The sequence below is a fragment of the Ictidomys tridecemlineatus genome, chromosome 11 (genome assembly GCF_052094955.1).
Source record: "Ictidomys tridecemlineatus isolate mIctTri1 chromosome 11, mIctTri1.hap1, whole genome shotgun sequence".
NCBI lineage: Eukaryota > Metazoa > Chordata > Mammalia > Rodentia > Sciuridae > Ictidomys > Ictidomys tridecemlineatus.
The window spans coordinates 38,491,189-38,512,279 of NC_135487.1; the positions used below are offsets into that span (position 1 = coordinate 38,491,189).

The following is a 21,091-nucleotide window of genomic DNA, read 5'->3' on the forward strand; positions in this document are numbered from 1 at the left end:
GGCAGCTTAATATCTCTGGATCTCTAAACCTCATATTCCTCACAAGCACTGTTTTAGTCAGCTTTTTCATTGCTATAACCAAAAGACCCAACAAGAACAACATAAAGGAGGAAAAGTTCATCAGGTGCTCATGGTTTCAGACATCTCAGTTACTGCTCTGGGCCCAAGGTGAGGCAGAACATCACAGTGGAAGAGTGTAGCAGAAGAACACAGTAAGAAAGCAGAGACTCCACTCACCAGGGACAAAATATAAACCCCAAAGGCATGCCACCAGTGACCCACTTCCTCCAGCTACACCCTATCTGCCTATAGTTACCACCTACTTAATTCATGAAAGTGAATTAATGCCCTGATTAGGTTAAGGCTCTTATAACCCAATCATTTCACCTCTAAACTTTCTTGCATTGTCTCACACATGAGCTTTGGAGGAACACCTCATATCTAAACATAAGAGGCACATTGGTGATATTAAGGCCTACTTAGTAGGAATAGTGTAAAATTAGAGATGGCCAGGCAAAGTGGCATATGCCTGTAGTCCCATCTACTCTGGAGGTTGAAGTAAGAAGATTACAAGTTCTAGGTCATCCTGAGCAACTTAGCAAGACCTTGTCTCAAAATAAAATTTTTAAAAAGGGGTGGGATTTTATTTCATTGATAGAGCACTTGCCTAGCATATGCAATGCCCTGAATTCAAGTCCAGTATTGTAAAAATAAAACTAAAAAAGGATCACGCATAAATGACCTATGAAAGGGCCTGGGTCACCATTTAATTCTCTACCACTCTGGCAAGACTGCAGTTACTACGTTGGGCTTGCCCGGGTTCGATCCTCAGCACCACATACAAATAAAGATGTTGTGTCCGCCAAGAACTAAAAAATACATAAATAAATAAAATATCTCTCTCTCTCTCTCTCTCTCTCTCTCTCAAAAAACTCTCTTCATCACTTTAAAAAAAAAAATGAGTTCAAAGCCAGCCTCAGCAACTTAGGCCCTTAGACTTTGTCTCAAAATTTTAAAAAATAATATATATATTTTTAAAAAGGGCTGGGGTTGTGACTCACTTGTTAAGAACCTTGGGTTCAATCCCTAGTATAAAAAAAAAAGAAAGAAAAAAAAGAAGTGGGGTGCCTTGAGCAGCTGACACAAATATCCTTGTCATTTTAAAGGTTCATAGATGTTCCCTAAAGTATGTAAAGATGTGTCTGATGACTTAAATCTAAATATTAATAACCCAAAACTGCTGTTTTTAGTACATTATTTCATTTGCATAACAATCTTATAGGTATTATTTTTTACATTATTTTACAGAAGGTGAATTTGTCCAAATTCGTAATGACAGGACTGAGAATTATACACAGATCTTCTGTGTATAAAGGACATGTTACTGGTGTCCTGTAGAAATTAGTCATTCCTAAGAAGTCTTGATAAAATAGTGCTCTTGAATGTGGAAAGCTGAAGATGAGGCTCTGGATTTGTGATAACCATAAACCCGAGATGAGCTTGATGAGGAGATCTTAAATCCTGTACAGCTTTTTTATCAGTCATCTTTCAATCTTATTCTAACCCCACTTCCCTTCCCCAGCTCACCATTAAATAAAATCACAATTATTTTATTTATTTGTTTTACCAGCTTTTGCAGGCAACTGTCATATCAGCTCTTCATGAACACTGCACATCTGTGATGCCAGCATTTATAAAGTTGAGAAATGCAGGATGATTGATTGAAACTATGGGACGAGGGGGGACTGTGAGGAACTCTCTGAATATACAAAGAACCAGTTTATTTTCATGATTCTTTGAGAAGGGCCTTCCACATAAATGGTGCTAAGCTATTAAAAATAAGAAAAATACTACAATTGTAATGGTAATCTGGAGCTCACACTTCCAAGCTGCTGGTTTCATAAATATAGCCCATCATTGTTCATTTTTGCCCAGGGCGGAGAGAATATGTGAAGCTGCACAATAATAACAATTGTGCTACACAAATAACTGTCCCTGTGCCAGAGTTTAAGCCATGAAAAGAACAAGCAATAAAAGATTTTTAAATGCTACACACACCCAGGGTATGATAGGACAGTTCAAAATTGTCATCATTACTAATTTTTCAGTGCAATAGGATGTCCTGGGAACAATCTGAGTTTATACCTGGAAAGGCCCAGCTTGGTCCATTCTTGGTCCTATAGCTTCTTTAGTTTGTAACTTTGGACAGTCAGTTTCCTTCTCTATAAACTGAAGGTAATAATAACACCTGCCTGATTACATATGAAAACCTATACCTGGCTCACAACAGACACTAGATAAATGTTAGGTCCTTTGCATTTCTACTGGAGAACATTTAGGGTTTAAGTAGCCTGAACACAAAAGTAGAAATCATTTTTTAAGGCTTTTTCAAAGCCGACTTAATGATTCTTAAAATATTTTCATCTATTAGTAATATTTCTTGAGTACTATAAATTAAAGGAGATTATTACATTCATGTCCCCAGTGTGCCATTGCCTTTTAGAGAGAAAGCAAATGCCGCTTTACTTTACACTTGCCCTGTTTCCTCCTTTCCTCCGCCTTTCTTATGAAGGGTCCTGGAAGCTGTATAAACCAAAAATATCCAGACATGGTGGAAGATGCCTGTAATCTCAGCTATTCTGGAGTCAGGAGGATCACAAGTTTCAGGCCAACCTGAATGACTTAGGGAAACTCTTGTCTTAAAATAAAAAGAACTGGGGATAGGGATATGTCTCAGTGGTAGAGCACTAGCCTAACATGCAAGAAGCCATGGGTTCAATCTCCAGTATTTAAAAAAAAAAAAAAAAAAAAAAGTGGTGGTGGGGGGTATGAAATCAAAAATGAAAAAAAAAAAAAGAATACCATGGGAAAGACAATATTTGCACTCAAGGCCAAAAATCCTTTCATCTGCAGATTTCAAAGCATTTTTTTTCCATCAGTAATTACTAGTCCTGCTTAACATGTGTGAATGATGAGACACCATCAAATTAAGAAGCTTGTCCTAAATCACAGGCCAAGTCAGAGGATAGGCTACAGACAGAACAAAGCTATCTTGTTTGCCAGCCTTGGGCTCTAAAATAGGGCATAAGAGAGTCAACAGAAGGCTTCAAGTAATGAGGAGAAAAGTTTGAGGAATCCTGATTCTCTATCTTTGAACCAGTGCAGTGATAAGAACTAGGGCTTCACAGTGCATTTTGACTTCAGATCTCAGCTCAGCCCCTACCTGGCTGCATAACTTCAGTCAAATCACAAAGTCTTGGTTCCCTTCTCTGAAAAATGGGGATATTCTTGGTGCTTAGCATTTGGGGAAAAACTAAATGATGGAACTTTTGTGAAGGAGCCTAGTGCAGTGTTTGGCACTTTGCAGATGCTGATAATGTTGGTTCATGTCACTGGTGAAAACCAAGACATTCCCCTCACACACTCATAATGACAAATAGACAACTCTTTCAAAGATTTTTCTTTAAGCCATAATCACAGTTGTGTCTTAGTTTAAAACCATGACTGTGTATTGAAAAATCTCACATTATAGCCCAAATAGAGAATGTCTTGTTCAGGCCTTCATTGCTTTTCTTGTGCTTTCTCTCACAGCCCAACTCCAGCCTATTAGCAAGTTCTATTGGCTAAATCTCCTATATATGTAAAAAAAAAAAAAAATCTGATTCTGTTTTCAAAGTATATCCCAATCTGACCAATTCTTATTATTTCCACTGCCACCTTCTTTCTCCTGAATCACTCCTAAATCAACTAATCTTTCTGCTTCTATGCTTGTATTTATATCCATTCTCCATATCATAGTCAGAATAATTGGTTTGAACCCAAGGGATGCTTAACCACTGAGCCACATCCCCAGCCCTTTTTATATTTTATTTTGAGATAGAGTCTTACCAAGTTGCTTAAAGCCTTGCTAAGTTGCCGGGGCTGTCTTTGAACTTGCAATACTCCTGCTTCAGCCTCCCAAGCCAAGAAAAATAATTTTAAAACATAAATTTCTCATCAACCAGCTGACCAAGGTCTACAGTGGTGTTTTAGTCAGCTTCTTCATCACTGCAACCAAAAGACCTGACGATAACAACATAAAAGAGAAAAAGGTTATTTTGGCTCATGATTTTAGAGGTTCAGTCCATGGTTAGCCAACTCTGTAGCTGTGGGCTCAAGCTGAATCAGAATATCATGGGCAAAGGGCCTAGCAGAGGAACTGCTCAGCTCATGGCAGGGTCAGGAAGAGCAGAGAGATTTGGTTCTGCTCACCAGGGACAAAATATGAAAACCTAGTCACACCTCCAGTGACCTACCTCGTCCAGCCACATCCCACCTGCCTACAGCTTAACCCACATCCATGGATTAATCCACCAATTAGGTTACACCTTTCATAATCTAATTGTTTCACCTCTGAATATAAACTTGCTTGTGTTGTCTCACACACGAGCTTTTGGGGAACACCCCATAGCTAAACCATAACAAATGGGTACCATTCCAGAGAAATATGTGTCAGCAAAGCACAGAAAAGCAAATGTGTTCCAAGTATGCTGAGAGGTCTGGTGGGATGGAATATAGTGTAGATGGGAGAGGGAAGAACTCACAGAGAATGGTAAAAAGGGTTAGAAAAAAAAAAAAAGACAAGGGCTGGGATTGTAACTCAGTAGTAGAGCACTTGCCTCACACATATGAGGCACTCGGTTGGATCTTTAGCACCACATAAAAATAAATAAATAAAATAAAGGCACTGGGTCCATCTACAGCTAAAAATATTTAAAAGAAAGAAAGAAAAGAAGACAACCCAGACAGTATTATGGCTAAACTGGAAGTGGCATAGAGAAGTGTGTCTCTTTAAAAGAGTTCTCCGAGACGCAGAATTACCCACTGGAAGAAAGGAGTCTCTTAATGTTTTATGTTGGTGGTATTTTCAAATATAATGACTTTGAGCCCAGTGAATAAGATTCCTCTTTTAAGATAAAGTCAAGATTATAGACCAGGAATCCTGACATCAACACAGTGGTTAAGAAGATGAGTTTGAGAGTCAAATTTGAGATTGAATCAAGGTCCTCCATTTATAAGCTATAATACCATGAGAAAGTTATTAAAAGTTTCTGAGTCTCAGTTTTATGTAAACTACATCTCAAAGTGATGAAGAGGAATAAATGAACCATGTCATTAAAACACTTTGAACAGTAATTGGCACATGGGAATGTGTGCTCAACAAATAGGTATTATCCCATTGTTATGATGATGATTTTGATTAAGAATTTGCTTTCTTTATAACTGCCTCATGTCTGTGAGCTTTATTAAAAATGCTGTGTTCCTCCTCTAACAGAGATCTGAAATAAATTTACTAAATTTTCAAAGTCTAAGAAGACTCTCCCATTTAACGGCAAAACTTGGCACAGAGAGATACATAAAAGGGCATATACTTGCACTAGAGGCACTGCCTGCTCTATTCCCCAGTCCAGAAGATCAAAATATATAAAAAGAAAAGCAGTATCATTTTTGCATTTAACTATATATGAATATATTTATACATCTTCAGTGCTCCAATTTTTAAGAAAGATTGTTTTGTTTTTGTTATTCAGCATCATCTCTATATGCAAGACAAGGATTTCAGCGGGTACTCAACTAAAGACTCAAGGATTTGACTTAACATTGATGAAAACAATTGAGTGTGTTGAGTTCATGCGGAGATGTTATGTTTGCATATTATGCTGAATGAATTATGAAGTTTTTTTTGTACTAGGGATTGAACCTAGAGGTACTTTACCACTGGGCTAGGTCCCTAGCCCCCTCCTTTTTGGGGGGGATACTGGAGATTGAACCAGGGGCACTTAACCACAGAGCCACACCTGCAGTCCCTTTTATTTTGTTTATTTATTTTTTAAATTTTCAGACAGAATCTTGCTAAATTGCTGAGGCTGGCTCTGAATTTGCAATCCTCCTGCCTCAGCCTCTTGGGTCACTGGGATTATAGGAAGGTGCCACTATGCCTGGCACCCAGGTCTTTTTAAATTTTTTATTTTATTTTTATTCATGTATCACAATGTTTATTAATAGACGCAAGTATATAAAATGAGGACACGAACATGATTTGATAAATTAAGTAAACTGAATTTCAATACTATAATAAGAGGGACCAATTCAAATTCTCACCATTTGTTTCACAACCACAAAAACCACTATAAGGGCATTAACAATCTCTCAAAACTGATCAGTTTTGTGCAAGTAAACATGTAAAAATATGGACTGATTCACGAATTTGTGTGTCATCTTTGCACACGGACCATGCTAATCTTCTCTATCATTCCAGTTTTAGTATATGTACTGCCAAAGTGAACACTTAATTTTTTATTTTGAGACAGGGTCTTGCTAAGTTTTTGAAGCTGGACTGAAATATGCAAACCACCTGTGTCAGCCTCCCAAGTTGCTGGAAATACAGGCATCCACCATGGCACCAGACTAAAGAAGAATTTTCTGAGGATAATATTGGCACTATACAATTGCCTTACTAATTTTCAAGCTTAACCTCAAGTAAGTTACAACTGTCCTATTCATAAAATTATATGAATTATACATCAGTAGGTAGGATAGAGGAAGTAAATTGTTTAAAGCATGAATTTAGTGTCAAAAAGACTTGACTCGCATTCAACTCCTGTCTCTGCCTCTGAGAATCTGGGGAGGTTACTTAACCACTCCATCCTTCTGTGATAAAAAGTAGATTATAATCACTACTGCCTCACTGAACAGATTGTAAGGATAAAATGATAACAATTTATATGAAGTTTTTAGCACACAATAAGCATTTGAGAAGATTTTATATATATTAAGTATATATATTAAATTTGAAGTCAAATTTGATATATTTATTAGGGATTGAACCCAGAGGCACTTTACTAGTGAGCCAGATCCCCAGCCCTATTTATTTATTTATTTATTTAATTTTGAGACAGACTCTCTCTAAGTTGCTTTGATCCTCACTGAGTTGCTGAGGCTGGCCTCAAACTTGCAATCCTGCCTCAGCCTCCTGTGTCACTGGGATTACAGGCATGTACCACCCGACCTGGCTTAGAAGATACTTTTTTTAGTAGTAGCTTTAGTCAAATCAAAATGCACTGGGATCTGAAAAAAAAAAAAATCTTCAACATTGAAGAATTGGATTCAAGAAAACAATTACTTCTGAAAGACTATTCATCTGAAATTCTATGTAAAACAAATTGTCCCTATAATTAAATATTCATACAAAGACTACTGTGAATAGGTTTTTAAAAATTATTTAACAAGAGAAGATTCTGATTGGAATTTCAAAGGTGCGTTAAAATTATCTCAGGCCCATAAAACAGCATTGAACTACATACATCCTGCAAACTCCTAGCTGGCCTCTTGGACTAGTTTTTAGACTACCGATTAAAATCCCCAAAAGAGGCTTGTAGAACAAGGGACTTATGAAGAGCAGATTAGTAGGCTTCTTTGCATTCCTAAACAATCATTTGACAAGCCAAATTTTAGTACATACTATGCTAAGATCTCTACAATGAAGAGGAGTTAGGAAAATAAAAAAGACTTGGTCCTACCCTCAAAGAGCACCCAGTCTGGAGAGGAAGCCAGACAAATACAATGGTAATTATAAAAGCAATAAAAACGGAGTTAGGAGAAGATTAAGATGCCAGAAATGTAGGAACATACAGAAGGAATACATTCATGTTGTGGGACCAGGGAAAGATTTCTTAATGAGACTGTGTTTAAGTTGAAACCTGAAAACTAAATAGGAAGTACCTTGGTGAAGCAAGGGATAGACAGAAAAGGTCATACTCCAGGCAGAGGGAATAATGTTCACAAAAGGTCCATAAACAAAAGAGCAAAGATCTGGGAAAAATATGTAATTCAGGTGGTTTAGATTTTAGCTTATGAAGGTGCAAGACTAGGGTGAGATTTAAACTGGCCTTGTGTATGCTAATAAAAAGTGATCTTTATCCTGGGGGCAATGTGGAGTCACTGAAAGACACTAAGGGAGGGAAATAAAAATTCAAAATCATGTTATAGAAGGTTCACTTATTCATCATTGTACTTATTCATCATATTTTTCTTGCTTAGTTTCCCTGATTCCAGCCAGGGCAACTAAGCAAGAAAAATAAATAAAAGGCATCCAAATTGGAAAATAAGAAGTAAAACTATCTTTATTTGAAAATGAGATGACTTATGTATACAGACAACCCTAAGGAAACAAAAACAAAACCTATTAGAATAAACAATAAGAATAAACAAAATTCAGCAAGGTGCAAGACACAAGACAAATATACAAAAATCAATTATATTTCTGTACATTACAATAAACAGTCTGAACATGAAACTAAGAAATAAATTTCATCTATGTTAACATCAAAAAGAAAAAATAAACCAGGCATGGGGTTGTACTCACCTGTAATCCCAGCTACTCGGGAGGCTGAGGCAGGAGGATTGCAAGTTTAAGGCCAGCCTGGGCAACTGAGATCCTGTCCTGTCTCAAAACTTAAAAAAAGAAAGAAAAGAAAAAATCAGAATAAACTTAGTAGAAGTGAATACTTACAACTGAAAACTATAAAACTTTATAGTTTTATTATTGTAAGACATTAAAAAGACAGATAAATGAAAAGACTTCCCACATTCATGAATTGGAAGACTTAAAATTGTTAAATTATTAATACTCCCCAAATTGATGTGCATATTCCATGTGATCTCTATCAGAATCCCTGCTAGCTTCCTTATAGAAATTGACAAGCTGATTCTAAAATTCATATTGAACTTCCAGAAACTCAGAATATCCAAAAAAATATTGAAAATGAAGAACAAAGTTGGAAGAGTCATACTTACTCATCTCAAACTTACTACAAAATAGTATCAAGATAGTATGGTACTGGCATAGAGACATCAAAATCAATAGAATAAGATTGAGAGTTTAAGAATAAACCCATATCTAAATAGTCACATGATTTTCAACTAGCCAAGATAATTCAACTAGGTTGCCAAGAACAGTCTTGTCAACAGATGATACTGATACAACTGGATAACCCCAGGTAAAAGAATGAAGTTGGATCACTACCTCATACAATATACAGAAACTAACTCAAAATGGATCAATGACCATTTTGACCATTGGACTATAAAATTCTTAAAAGATGCTAAGAGTTACTTCACTACAAAATTCTAAGAAGAAAACATAAATGTAAATCTTCATCACCTTTTGATTTCTTAGATGTGACACCAAAGCACAAAAGCAACAAAAAAGTCACATATCAGGTGTGGTGGTGCATGCCTAAATCCCAGCAACTGGGGAGGCTGAGACAGGAGGATTGCAAGTTTGAGGCCAGCCTCAGCAACTTAATGAGACCCTGTCTCAAAAAATTAAAAGGGGATGTAGCTTAGTGGGGGAGCACCCCTGGGTTCAATCAATCCCCAGTACCACACAAAAAAGTTAGAGTTATCATATGGCCCCCCAAATTCTATTCCTAGATACATAACCAAAAGAATAAAAAAAAATGTCTACACAAAAGTTTGTATATGACTGTTCACAGCTGTATTATTGAAAATAGTCCTAAGTGGAAACAACTCAAATGTCTATCAACTGATGAATACATAAATACTACTTTGATTTCCATACAATGGAGTGTTGTTCAGCAATAAAAAGAATGGGGTACTGATTCATAATACAACATGGATATACCTTGAAAACATTATGCTAAGTAAAAAAATTTCATAAATAAGTGCTGGGGTTGTAACTCAGTGGTAGAGCGCTTACCTAGCACATGTGAGGCACTGAGTTCGATCCTCAGAACCACATAAAAATAAATAAATAAAATAAAGATTTGTGTCCATCTAAAACTAAAAAAAAATAAATTAAATTCAGAAATAAAAGGACCCAAATTATATGAGTATATTTACAGGATATGTTAAGATAGGCAAATCCATAGACATAGAAAGTAGGTAGATATGTAGTTGCCTGGGGAAAAGGAGCTAGTTTAGGCTACAGAGTTATAGAAAGGGGTAAAAAGTTTCTTCTCAGAATGATGAAAATTTTCAACAATTAGATAATGGTGAGAGTTGTGCAACTCTGAATGTGTTTAAAATCATGTGATTGCACACTTAATAAAAACATAAGAGGGGGCTGGGGTTGTGACTCAGTGGTAGAGTGCTCACCTAGCATGTGTGGGGCACTGGGTTCGATCCTCAGCACCACATAAAAAATAAAATAAAGGTATTGTGTCCAACTACAACTAAAAAAAATATTTAAAAAAAAAACACAAGAAAGATCATCCTGGCTTTGTATAGAGGATGGGGCAGTGAGGTCAAGAGCTTTTTTGCTGGGGCGGGCAGGGAGGGGTTACCAGGGATTGAACTCAGGGCACTGAGCCACATCCCCAGCCCTATTTTGTATTTGATTTAGAGACAGGGTCTCATTGAGTTGCTTAGCACCTCTCTTTTGCTGAGGCTGGCTTTGAACTCACGATCCTCCTGCCTCAGCCTCCTCAGCTGGATTACAAGTGTGCGCCACCATGCCGGCTCAAGGAGCCTTTAAAGAGATCTAAAGAAGAAATGTTGGGGCCAACACTGTAGCACAGTGATAGATCTAGAAGAGCTGATTGTAAGGATAGAAAAAGCATGCTATGTGCAATGGTTAGAGACAAGGGCTTTAAAGGAAAACACACCTTAATTTCAAATCCAGCTCTGCCATTTAATAGGGTGGCAGGTAAGTTTCTTAATGATGTGAGATAAAATTTTTAACTTATCTAAACCTCCATTCCCTTTTCTATGAAATGAGGGTAATAAAAATAGAATCTGCCTGATAGGGTTAACCAGAGGAATTGTTCACTACTTTAATAAATACTACTGAGTACCTACAATGTGCTAGACACTGCTCTAGGTACGAGAATATAGCAGTAAAAAAAAAAAAACAAAAACAGACAAAAATTTGCTCTGCCACATGCTTCTACCATGATGTGCTGCTCTACTGCAGACCAAAACAATAGGGCAAATAGATTATGGTCTGAAACCTCTAAAATTGTGAGCCAGAACAATACTTTCTCTTTAAAAATTGATTATCTCAGGCATTTGTTACAGTAATGAAAAGCTGACTAACACATGAAGCCAATGCCTAAACACTTACTTGTAGGTAATAGTGAGGTTAAGGACCCTGCTAAGTAATTGAGCCCAGTTATTAGCATATTATGAAGTCATATTGGCTTCTGTGTTTTGATTAGTTTAAGGTTATTTTATTCTCCATCATGTACTTAGGTCATATTAAGGATTATTATGTCCCAGTGGTTCAAGAGGCTGAGGCAGGAGGATCACAACTTCAAAGCCAGCTTCAGCAATTTTGCAAGGCCCTTAAGCAACTTAGCAAGACCTTGTCTCGAAAATAATTAAGTAAATAAATAAAAATATAAAGGGTTGTAAATCTGGCTCAGTGGTTGAGTACCCTGGCACATCCCCCTTCCAAAAAAATCATATATATATATATGATTATTATGTTTCACTGGGATTTTCTGATTGTCCTTTTTAAGATCACCTCCCCTGTATTCCAATGATAGTACAGTGTCTTTCCAAAGATACTTACCAATTCACTTTCTATCCAACTCTATCGCTCAATATTGATAAGAAAGTCTAGAACATGACTCCACAGGAGTCTGAGGATACTACCAGAAAGAAGTTGGAAAACAAGTTGGATATGATCAGAGTTATGCTATTCAGGCATAGAACCAGTCAAAATGGGTAAGAGTTGAAGGTGAACAGTCTTACCAACCCAGGGAGAGGAAGACACAGGGGCACAGCTTCACATCTGAGGTATCATAATTTTTTCAGGAACTCAAAATCAATATCAGTGATGAGGTCAATCTCTTTGCAAGCTGTATTTATTTATTTATTTATTTGGCAATAGTGGGGATTGAACCTAGTGGGGGTTCTAGATGTCTAGATGTCTACCTAGACGTCTACCTCTGAGTTACATTCCCAGCTCTTTTAAAAATTTTGTATGTGTGGGTGAGCCAGACACAGTGATACATGCCTGTAATCCTAGTGGCTCAGGAGGCTGAGGCAGGAGGATCACAAGTTCAAAGCCAGCTTCAGCAACTTAATGAGGACTTCAAGCAATTTAGTGAGACCCTATCTCAAAATAAAATATATAAAAGGTCTGGGGATGTGGCTCAGTAGTATCAGCCCTATTTTGTATTTGATTTAGAGACAGGGTCTCACTGAGTTGCTTAGCACCTCTTTTGCTGAGGCTGGCTTTAAACTAATGATCCTCCTGCCTCATCCTCCTGAACCCTCCGGGTTCAATCCCTGGTACCAAATTGTCTTGAGATATGGTTTGGGGTTGTGGCTCAGTGTTAGAGCACTCACCTAGCACGTACAAGGCCCTGGGTTCCTTCCTCAGCACCACATAAAAATAAATAAAATAAAGGTTTTTTTTTTTTTTTTAAATTGTCTTGAGATATGCCTGGCTAGTTGCCCAAGAGGCCCCAAACTTGAAATCTTCCTGCCTCAGCCTCCCAAGTACCTAGGATTATAGGTATGCACCACCATACCCAGCTAAAAGCTGTATTTATGATGTCACTTGAAAATATCACAACCTTTGTCTTCACAGACTAACCAGATGAGTGTTGAAATCATTTCCTTCTCTACCTTGTCATTGTGGCTTTGGTCAAGCTCCTTCCCTCCTCTGAGCTCAGGGTCCTGCTTTCAAAATTAAGGGGCTGTATTCAGCCTCCTTTCTAACATGCTTTTTAACTCTGACGTGTTCTAAATCTTCTATTAACAGCTATTTTTTATTAAACTCATAATATGTATCGGCATTTTCCCAAGGCATGTGATCCTTTCACTCAGTTACTCCTCTCCTCAAACTGTGTTAATTATGTTGGGCTTGTCTTTTGATATCCCTATGTAATAAGAATTTAAACACTTGGAAAAAGTGGTGTACTGGCAGGAGCTTTATTTTCACCCAAAACATTGGACTGGAAATCATGTAAAGGGCTTTGTTTTGTTCCAGCAGCCGAAACAATAAAACCATCAGAACCACATGCAGCATCATTTTGTACTGCCCTCAAGTGGTGGTGGCCCAGATGTCTTTTGCTGTTTGCAGTTTAAGGTATGAAACAAGCTTTCAGAAGAGCTCATGATGTCTAGTGGTCACGGGAGTCACAGAGGACCTGAGGTGGAAAGGCCCTTAGAGGATATCTGATCTAGGCTTCTCTTTAAAAGAGGGATTGAGACTGTACTGGTTGTCATCAGAAAACAAATCTGTTTTAGCATTTTCTATCTTTTGTTGGAAAGCACAGGATGGGGTCTTTCTATTTTGCCCAGGCTGGTTTTAAGCTTGCAATCCTCCTGCCTGAGTCTCCTGAGTAGCTGGCATTACAAGGGTGCACTACTGCACCCAACTAGTATCATCTATCTTTGAAGAGAGCTATCTTATGATTTAATGGCCTTGATACTTTCTCTGGTTCCATTTCTCTGCTCCTCTTCACAGCCATTTTTTTTTCTTTTCTTTTCTGCCATTCTGGGGACCAAATCCAGGGCCTAGTGTATTCTGCAAGTTGTTCTACTTCTGAGCTACATTCCCAGCCCCACAGACAAAATTTTGAGAGTTATCTACATAGTGCTTCTATTTCTGTGCCTTAACATTTTATTTCTGAGCTTAACATTTTACCACATTCTTTGAGTGTGTATGTATGTGTACTTGTATGTACATGGTTATATGTATTTTATGAACCATTTGAATTTATCCCAGATACCCTAAATATTTCCATGTGTATATCTCAAAATAAGGATATTCTCTTTATATCTATATACCTACCAAGTATGACGATTGAATTTTGGAAACTTACAATTGATATAGTCCTTATACATAGCCATATTCAAAGTTTACTAATTGGCCCAATAATATTTCATATAGCGGGCCAACCCTCCATTTGGGTCTGATCCAGTGCTTAATCCAAATTATGCATTGCATTTAACTTTCATTACTTTTTAGTCTTCTTTAATCTAGAATTGTTCCCCAGTCTTTCCTCATTATTCATAATATTCACGCTTTTAAAGCACAGTTCACAAACTCTGGAACCAACCCAGATGCCCTTCAATAGATGAATAGGTAAAAAAAAAAAAAGTGACATATATACACAATGGAATATTACTCAGCAATAAAAGAGAATAAAATCATGGCATTTGCAGGTAAATGGATGGGAGTTTGAGAAGATAATGCTAAGTGAAGTTAGCCAATCCCAAAAAAACAAATGCCGAATGTTTTCTCTGATATAAGGAGGCTGATTCGTAGTGGGATAGGGAGCAGGAGCATAGGAGGAATAGATGAACTCTAGATAGGGCAGAGGGGTTGGAGGGGAAGGGAAAGGCATGGGGTTATTAATGATGGTAGAATGTGATGATCATTATTATCCAAAGTACAAGTATGAAGACACGAATTGGTGTGAATATACTGTATAAACAACCAGAGATATGAAAAATTGTGCTCTATTTGTGCAATAAGAATCGTAATGCATTCTGCTGTCATATATAAATTAAAAAATAAATTTAAAAAAAAGAATACTTGCCAGGTATTATATAGATTTTTCCATTTAGGTTTGTCCTATGTTTCTGCTTGATTAAGTTTGCATTTTCTTTTGGGGGGAGGTGGCAGGTTGAAACACTAACTACATTTATTTATTTTAAAGCTGTACTGGGGATTGAACCCAGTTTCTCTAGCACTGAACTACATCCTAGTCCTTTTTTATTTTTTAAAATATATTTTAGTTGTTGATGGACTTTTATTTAATTTATTTATATGAGCTGCTGAGACTCAAACCCAGGGCCTCACACTGCTAAGCAGGTGCTCTTCCACTGAGCTGCAACCCCAGTCCCCAGTTCTTTTTTATTTTGAGACAGGGTCTCACTAAGTTGCAAAGACTGTCCTCCAATTTGGAATCCTCCTCTCTCAGCCACCTGAGTCACTGGGGTTACAGGGTTACCCCACTGTGCCTCTTGAGGTAGTATTTTTCTCAGTGCATCATACAAGGAGAAACACTATGTCCTTTGGGCCCATTATTGATTGTGTTCACTTTGATCAGGTGGGTGATATTTGCCAGGTTTCTCACCATACAGTTAGCATTTTCTGTTATGTAAATAATGAGTAATGAGTGGAAAGGTATAAATATCCCATTCCTCTTCAAACTTTTGCCCAACCTTCATGGATAATTCTTGTCTCAATCAATTACTATGATAGTTGCAAAACTGAGATTTTCTAACTTCATCATTTCATATGTATTTTGAGGGAATACTGGGGATTGAACTCCAGGCACTCAGCCACTGAGCCACATCCCTATTTTTGTATTTGATTTAGAGATAGGGTCTCACTGAGTTACTTAGTACCTCGTTTTTGCTGAGGCTGGCTTTGAACTCACAGCCCTCCTGCCTCAGCCTCCTGAGCCGCTGGCAGTATAGGTGTACACCACTGTGCACAGCTCATATGCATTTTTTATTTACATATTACATTCTCTCTTATTTATTTACATATTATATTCAACTTGTCTCAGGGTTGGCTAATGAGAGCCCTGCCAAGCTGGTTTCTGTGTCTTTTTTTTTTTTTTCCTTCTTTTCCCAGGCACTCTACCCTTGAGGTACACCCACCAGTCCCTACCCCTTTTCTTAGACAGCGTCTCTCTAAGTTGCCCAAGCTGGCCTCAAACTTGTGATCTTCCTGCCTCAGCCTCTGGAGTTGCTGGGATTACAGGCATGTACCACCATGTTCAGCTTGACTTTTGTGTACTTTTGATGTGTCCTCATCAATTTTTTTAACACTTCCTACGTTCTCATAGAAGATGTTCCAGTCATGCTATATATTCATGGGCTATTTCTGGAAATCAGCCATTTCTCCAATGAGCTTCCCTTGTAGTGGGGGAATGGTATTTAGAAACCAAGATGTGGGCACCAGATATGCTCATTGCTACTGGGTATAATTGCTTCTAGGCCCTTTTAATAAACAGAACCAAGGGGGAAAACAGCAATTTAATTTATGTAACTATTTTTAATCGTGAATTCATTACTGGCGCCTCTAATTCCAATTCTACACCACAGGGGTCTTTATTTGCACATCCCTTTGCCCACAGTGAGAGCTCAGGCTCCCAATAACATCTGTGTCTTTTTCATTTACTCAGTGTTATAATGCACACAAAATAGTTTCCTCGCTGCTAAAATCATTCCACTACCAAAAATAACACACTAAATAAGGTTCAAGATTTCTTTACAATTTTGTTTTTAGAATAAAGTTGTATATTGAAAGTACTGTATTCAGAAGTATTTGAATTCGGGTTTTTTTTCCCTTTTCCTCCAGAGTGGTTGCATTAGATATTTAAATTATTTCTGTTGATATTTGCTTTTAGGATTCCTTCCATTCTCCTTGATTTAATTTTCATTTTTGAACTGTCCCCAAATTCAAATCCATGCAAGAAGTATATGGGCTGCTTCACAAATTTGTGTGTCATCTCTTTGTAGGTATCATGCCCATTTTCTATGCATTGTTCCAGTGTTGGCATATGTGCTGTCAAAGCAAGCACACCTCTAATTTATTCTTCAAACTATTCAATTCTTTTTTAAAAAATATTTGGTTTTGGTTTTTTTTTTTTTTTTTTTTTTTAGTTGTAGTTGGACACAATAGCTTTATTTTATTTATTTATTTTTATGTGGTGCTAAGGATCTAACCCAGCGCCCCACAGGTGCTAAGCAAGCGTTCTACCACTGAGCCACAACCACAGCCCCCAAGCTATTCAATTCTTATTTGGGCCCTCCACTTACTGAAGCTACTCCTGAAAACTACTTGTCAATGACCTGTATGTCTCTATTCTTGTCATACTTGACCTTGCATGTTCGGCTGCCTCTCCAATGTTCTTGAAACTCTGTCCTCTTTTGGTTTTCATATTCCCACATCCCTCTAGCTTTACTCTCTCTTCACAGGCCTCTCCTCCTTCTCCTTTTCTATTCAATCCCCCTAAAATTTACTGCTCCTCAGGCTTCTTCTTGGCATCCTTCACTACTCTCTAAATTCTCTAATAGATGATTTCAACTAATTCTGTCTTCAAATGCTGATTGTGCTAAAGACCACATCCAAATTTATATCTTTGCCCCAGTCTTCTCTTCTGGTTTCCAAACTTAAAACCAGTTGCCTAACTGACATCCACTTGGATTTCTCATGGACGTCTCAAGTTTAACATGTCTAAAATAGAACTCCTAATTTCCCTGCCAAATCAGCTTCTCCAGCTCCTTCCTCTCAGTAAATGTCACCTCCATCTACCTAGCTGCACTAGCCAGAAACCTACAGGTCATTCTTGAGTCCTCCATTTTCCTCAACTACAATGTCCAGTCCATCTGCAAAACATGAAAATTTCATCTCCAAATTTACATCAAATTAGTCCATTCCTCTTTGTGTCCACCACCACTTCACCTTTCATCTCTTACACAGACTACTTGTTGACCTCTCTTGCACCATGCCTTATCTTCTTGTTTTTATCCCTCACACATTCACTCCACATAGTAGTTACAGTGATTTCTTAAAAAACAAAATACTAATATAAACTTATATTTATTGAGTATCGGCTCTGTGCTAGGAACTGGAAAAATATATATAAGTAAAAACTTATATGTGTGTGTGTGTGTGATATATATATATGTATATGTGTATATATATATATCACATATATATATACATATACATATATATAGATATATGTATATATATGTATATATATATATATATATAATTTAAGTAAAAACACGTAAAAAAGTGTCATTCTCCAGATCTAAATATATACATTTATTACTATTATTATTATTATTATGGTTCTAAGGATGGAACCCAGGGGCACTTAACCAATGAGCTACATCCCCAGCCCTTTTTTTTTTTTTTTTTTTTTTTGAGAGAGAGAATTTTAACATTTATTTATTTTTTCTTAGTTCTTGGCGGACACAACATCTTTGTTGGTATGTGGTGCTGCTGAGGATCGAACCCGGGCCGCACGCATGCTAGGCGAGCGCGCTACCGCTTGAGCCACATCCCCAGCCCCCCCAGCCCTTTTTTTATATTTTATTTTGAGGCAGGGTCTCACTAAGTTGCTTAGGGCCTTGATAAGTTGCTGAGGCTGGCTTTGAACTTGCAATCCTCCTGCCTCAGCCTCCTGAACCACTGGGAACCACCATACCTGGCTTACTTATATTTTTATATATGTATAATATATATATTCTTTTTCCATAACAACTCTATGAGATAATACCAAATGTACCTCAATTTTATAGATGAGAAAACTTTGGCACAGAGAGATTAAGTAATTTGCCAAGATTATACAGCTGATAAACAATAGAACTTAGTTTTAGAACAGACAGATTCTTTATTTGTTAAGGTTCTCTAGTATACTTTACTGAGTCATGTCACAAACCAGCCTCAAATGCTGATGGAACTAAATTCCCGACTCTTAACCAAGAGCTATAAGGTTCTGGGTTGTCACCTCTTGCTTACCCCTGAAAATTCATCTATGCTTCTCTTTCTTTTTCTTTGTTCCATACATGTGGCTCTTCCCCAGCTTCATTGAACATGATTAGCTCTTTTTTGCTAAAAGCCATTAACATCCTCTACTTCAAATATTCTTCTCATGGCTGGTTCTACTTCATTCTTCAAGTCTCATTCTAATTTCTCTTCAGAGACCTTCCCTCCCATGCTATTTCTGAATTAGGTCCCTTCCTGGTTGGCTCTCTCTCAGCCCCATACTTGTTTTGTCTCTCTTCTCCATTAAAGTCAAGTGCTGCTGCGGGGCTGGGGTTGTGGCTCAGTAGTTGAGTGCCTCACATGCGTGAGGCACTGGGTTCCATCCTCAGCACCACATAAAATAAACAAATAAATAAATAAAACAAAGATATTGTGTCCATCTACAACTAAAAAAATGTTTAAAAAAAAATCAGGGGCTGGGGATGTGGCTCAAGCGGTAGCGCGCTCGCCTGGCATGCGTGCGGCCCGGGTTCGATCCTCAGCACCACATACCAACAAAGATGTTGTGTCCGCCGAAAGCTAAAAAATTAAAAAATTCTCTCTCTCTCTCTCTTAAAAAAAAAAAAAATCAAGTGCTGTGAAGGCAAAGCCTGTGTCTCACTTTTATATATTCAGAGACAAACTCAGTTTCCTGTTCATAGAAGAAACTCTAGAGATAATTATTGCATAGACATATTTTATCATATTTTACTTCATGACTTCAGTGTATTCATAATTTCTTCATCCTCATCACTTTGGATTGTTGCAGCCCCGGCTCTGACTCCTCCTATACATATCCTTAATTGACCTCATGGCCTCTTTCTTTACATCCTATTAGTCATAGTTTTTATTGCTGCTAATTGCCCTCAATCATCTCATGCTTCCTGATTCAAATTCCTGAGAAAGAAATATTGATTTGACCAACTCATTCTTGAGGAGCCAGGCCACATTTGTAGGTCACTTGTCTTTAGGTCATAAACCCAGTCCCAGTCTAAGCAGGGTTTGGGAGGGGAGTGCCTACAGAATATTGCCTTTCACGAGGAGGACAATTTAGTGGGCATAGTGAATGATATTTGAGTATAAATTGCTATTGTAGCAGTAACAAATACTTAAACAGGCCATACTATGGCCTGAGTTTCCCCGTGAATTACTCTCTTGAGACAAGCCACAGTTTATCATTGAGTCCAATTCTCCCCCCCCCCCCACTCTCTGGCGAGAATAGTAAACATAAACTACCAACTGGTTGCATTAATATAGCATTTCCAAAATGTAAGAAAAACATTTGCATTCATCTGCCTTTATACCTCCTGCAACCATGGGAGGTAAAGAATATTGTTTTTGTTTAACAAATAAGGAAATTGAAGTTCAGGGAGGTAAAAAGTGCCATGTTCAAGATCCCACACACACTGAATAAGAAGAGCAAGCACTGGATGCCAGGCCTCCAGATTCCCACCCATGTGCTTCTTTCACTGTATCTTGCTGCCTGATTTCCTGCCTGGGACTATCATTTTGAATCACAGTCCAAGGGATTTGTAAGGTAAGTATTTGAATGTTCAATGAAATGTTTTAAAGGAGTTTGATGATAATTGGAACTTCCTGTAAGTCAATATTCTATGTGGGTTCTATAAGCTCTGGACTCTTGTCACCTGAGTATTTATGAAGCACCTACCATGTACCACATGCTGTTTTACATGTACTCTCAACTCAAACTCACAACATTATAGAAGATCATTCAGATCTGAATAGTTCCCCCACCATACAGATGAGGAAACTGAGAGTTAAAAACTTAGGTACTGAACCAAAGTTGGAGATATAGTAAATGGCAGTGTGGGGATCCTAATTTAAATCTGATTCCAGAGCCCATATTCCTTCTATTACACTAGACTGCCTCCTTTCTCTCTGTGTGCTGGGGATTGAACTCCAGTTCTCACACATGCTTGGAAAGTGCTCAACCACTGAGCTACACACCTAGACCCATGTCTCCCGTGTCTTAATCGGCTTTCTTACCTAGGTCAAGTTACTTAATTTATGTGACCTTCCATTTCCTTATCAATAAAATGAAGATATCAGTACTTAATTCATGGACTTATTATGGGCTTATTAGCAATCATGTGGTAGAACCTATTTCAGTAAACACAACAAGTATACATTATCTTTCAGTCTGGTCTGAATCTAAATCCTTCCTATGTGAAAAAAAGCAGAATTATCAAATCCAATTGCCAATAAGGATAAAGATTTCTGAGACCCTATCCTCCTGGCAAATACTGATGGTCCAAATTCTGAAGATACAAGGTCTGGAGGGAGACAGCAGCTATTTTCCAAGGAAACAGAGCAATTTAATGTATTTTAGAGTTGAGAATGAACCTACATTCAACTTAGTTTTAGGTAGCACAATGGAAGTTAGTAAGCATTCAATAAAGAGATGCAAGTTTATGTCTGACAAAACGAGATCTTCTCTTAGGCCAGGGACCTTTATATATAATCTTATTTAATACCACCATAACTCTAAGAGATAGGTCTTCTTATGACCTCTGATTTTCAGGCAAGGACTTTGAGGCTCAGACAATATGAGTG

At 37.6% G+C, this 21,091-nt stretch overlaps 1 long non-coding RNA gene and 2 other non-coding genes across 3 annotated transcripts in view; 1 reads left to right on the forward strand and 2 right to left on the reverse strand.

Moving 5' to 3' along the window:
• The window catches only part of LOC144368053 (uncharacterized), an 86,355-nt gene that overhangs the window by 4,197 nt on the left and 61,067 nt on the right, over nucleotides 1–21,091 (forward strand). The window contains exon 2 of the long non-coding RNA XR_013427783.1: nucleotides 6,351–6,519. This is a non-coding gene — a long non-coding RNA (uncharacterized LOC144368053). The remainder of the gene's footprint in view (nucleotides 1–6,350; nucleotides 6,520–21,091) is intronic.
• LOC120891145 (U6 spliceosomal RNA) lies at nucleotides 6,224–6,328 on the reverse strand. Its single transcript, XR_005735564.1, has one exon. It is a non-coding gene; the product is annotated as a U6 spliceosomal RNA (small nuclear RNA).
• LOC120891039 (U6 spliceosomal RNA) lies at nucleotides 16,453–16,559 on the reverse strand. Its single transcript, XR_005735473.1, has one exon. It is a non-coding gene; the product is annotated as a U6 spliceosomal RNA (small nuclear RNA).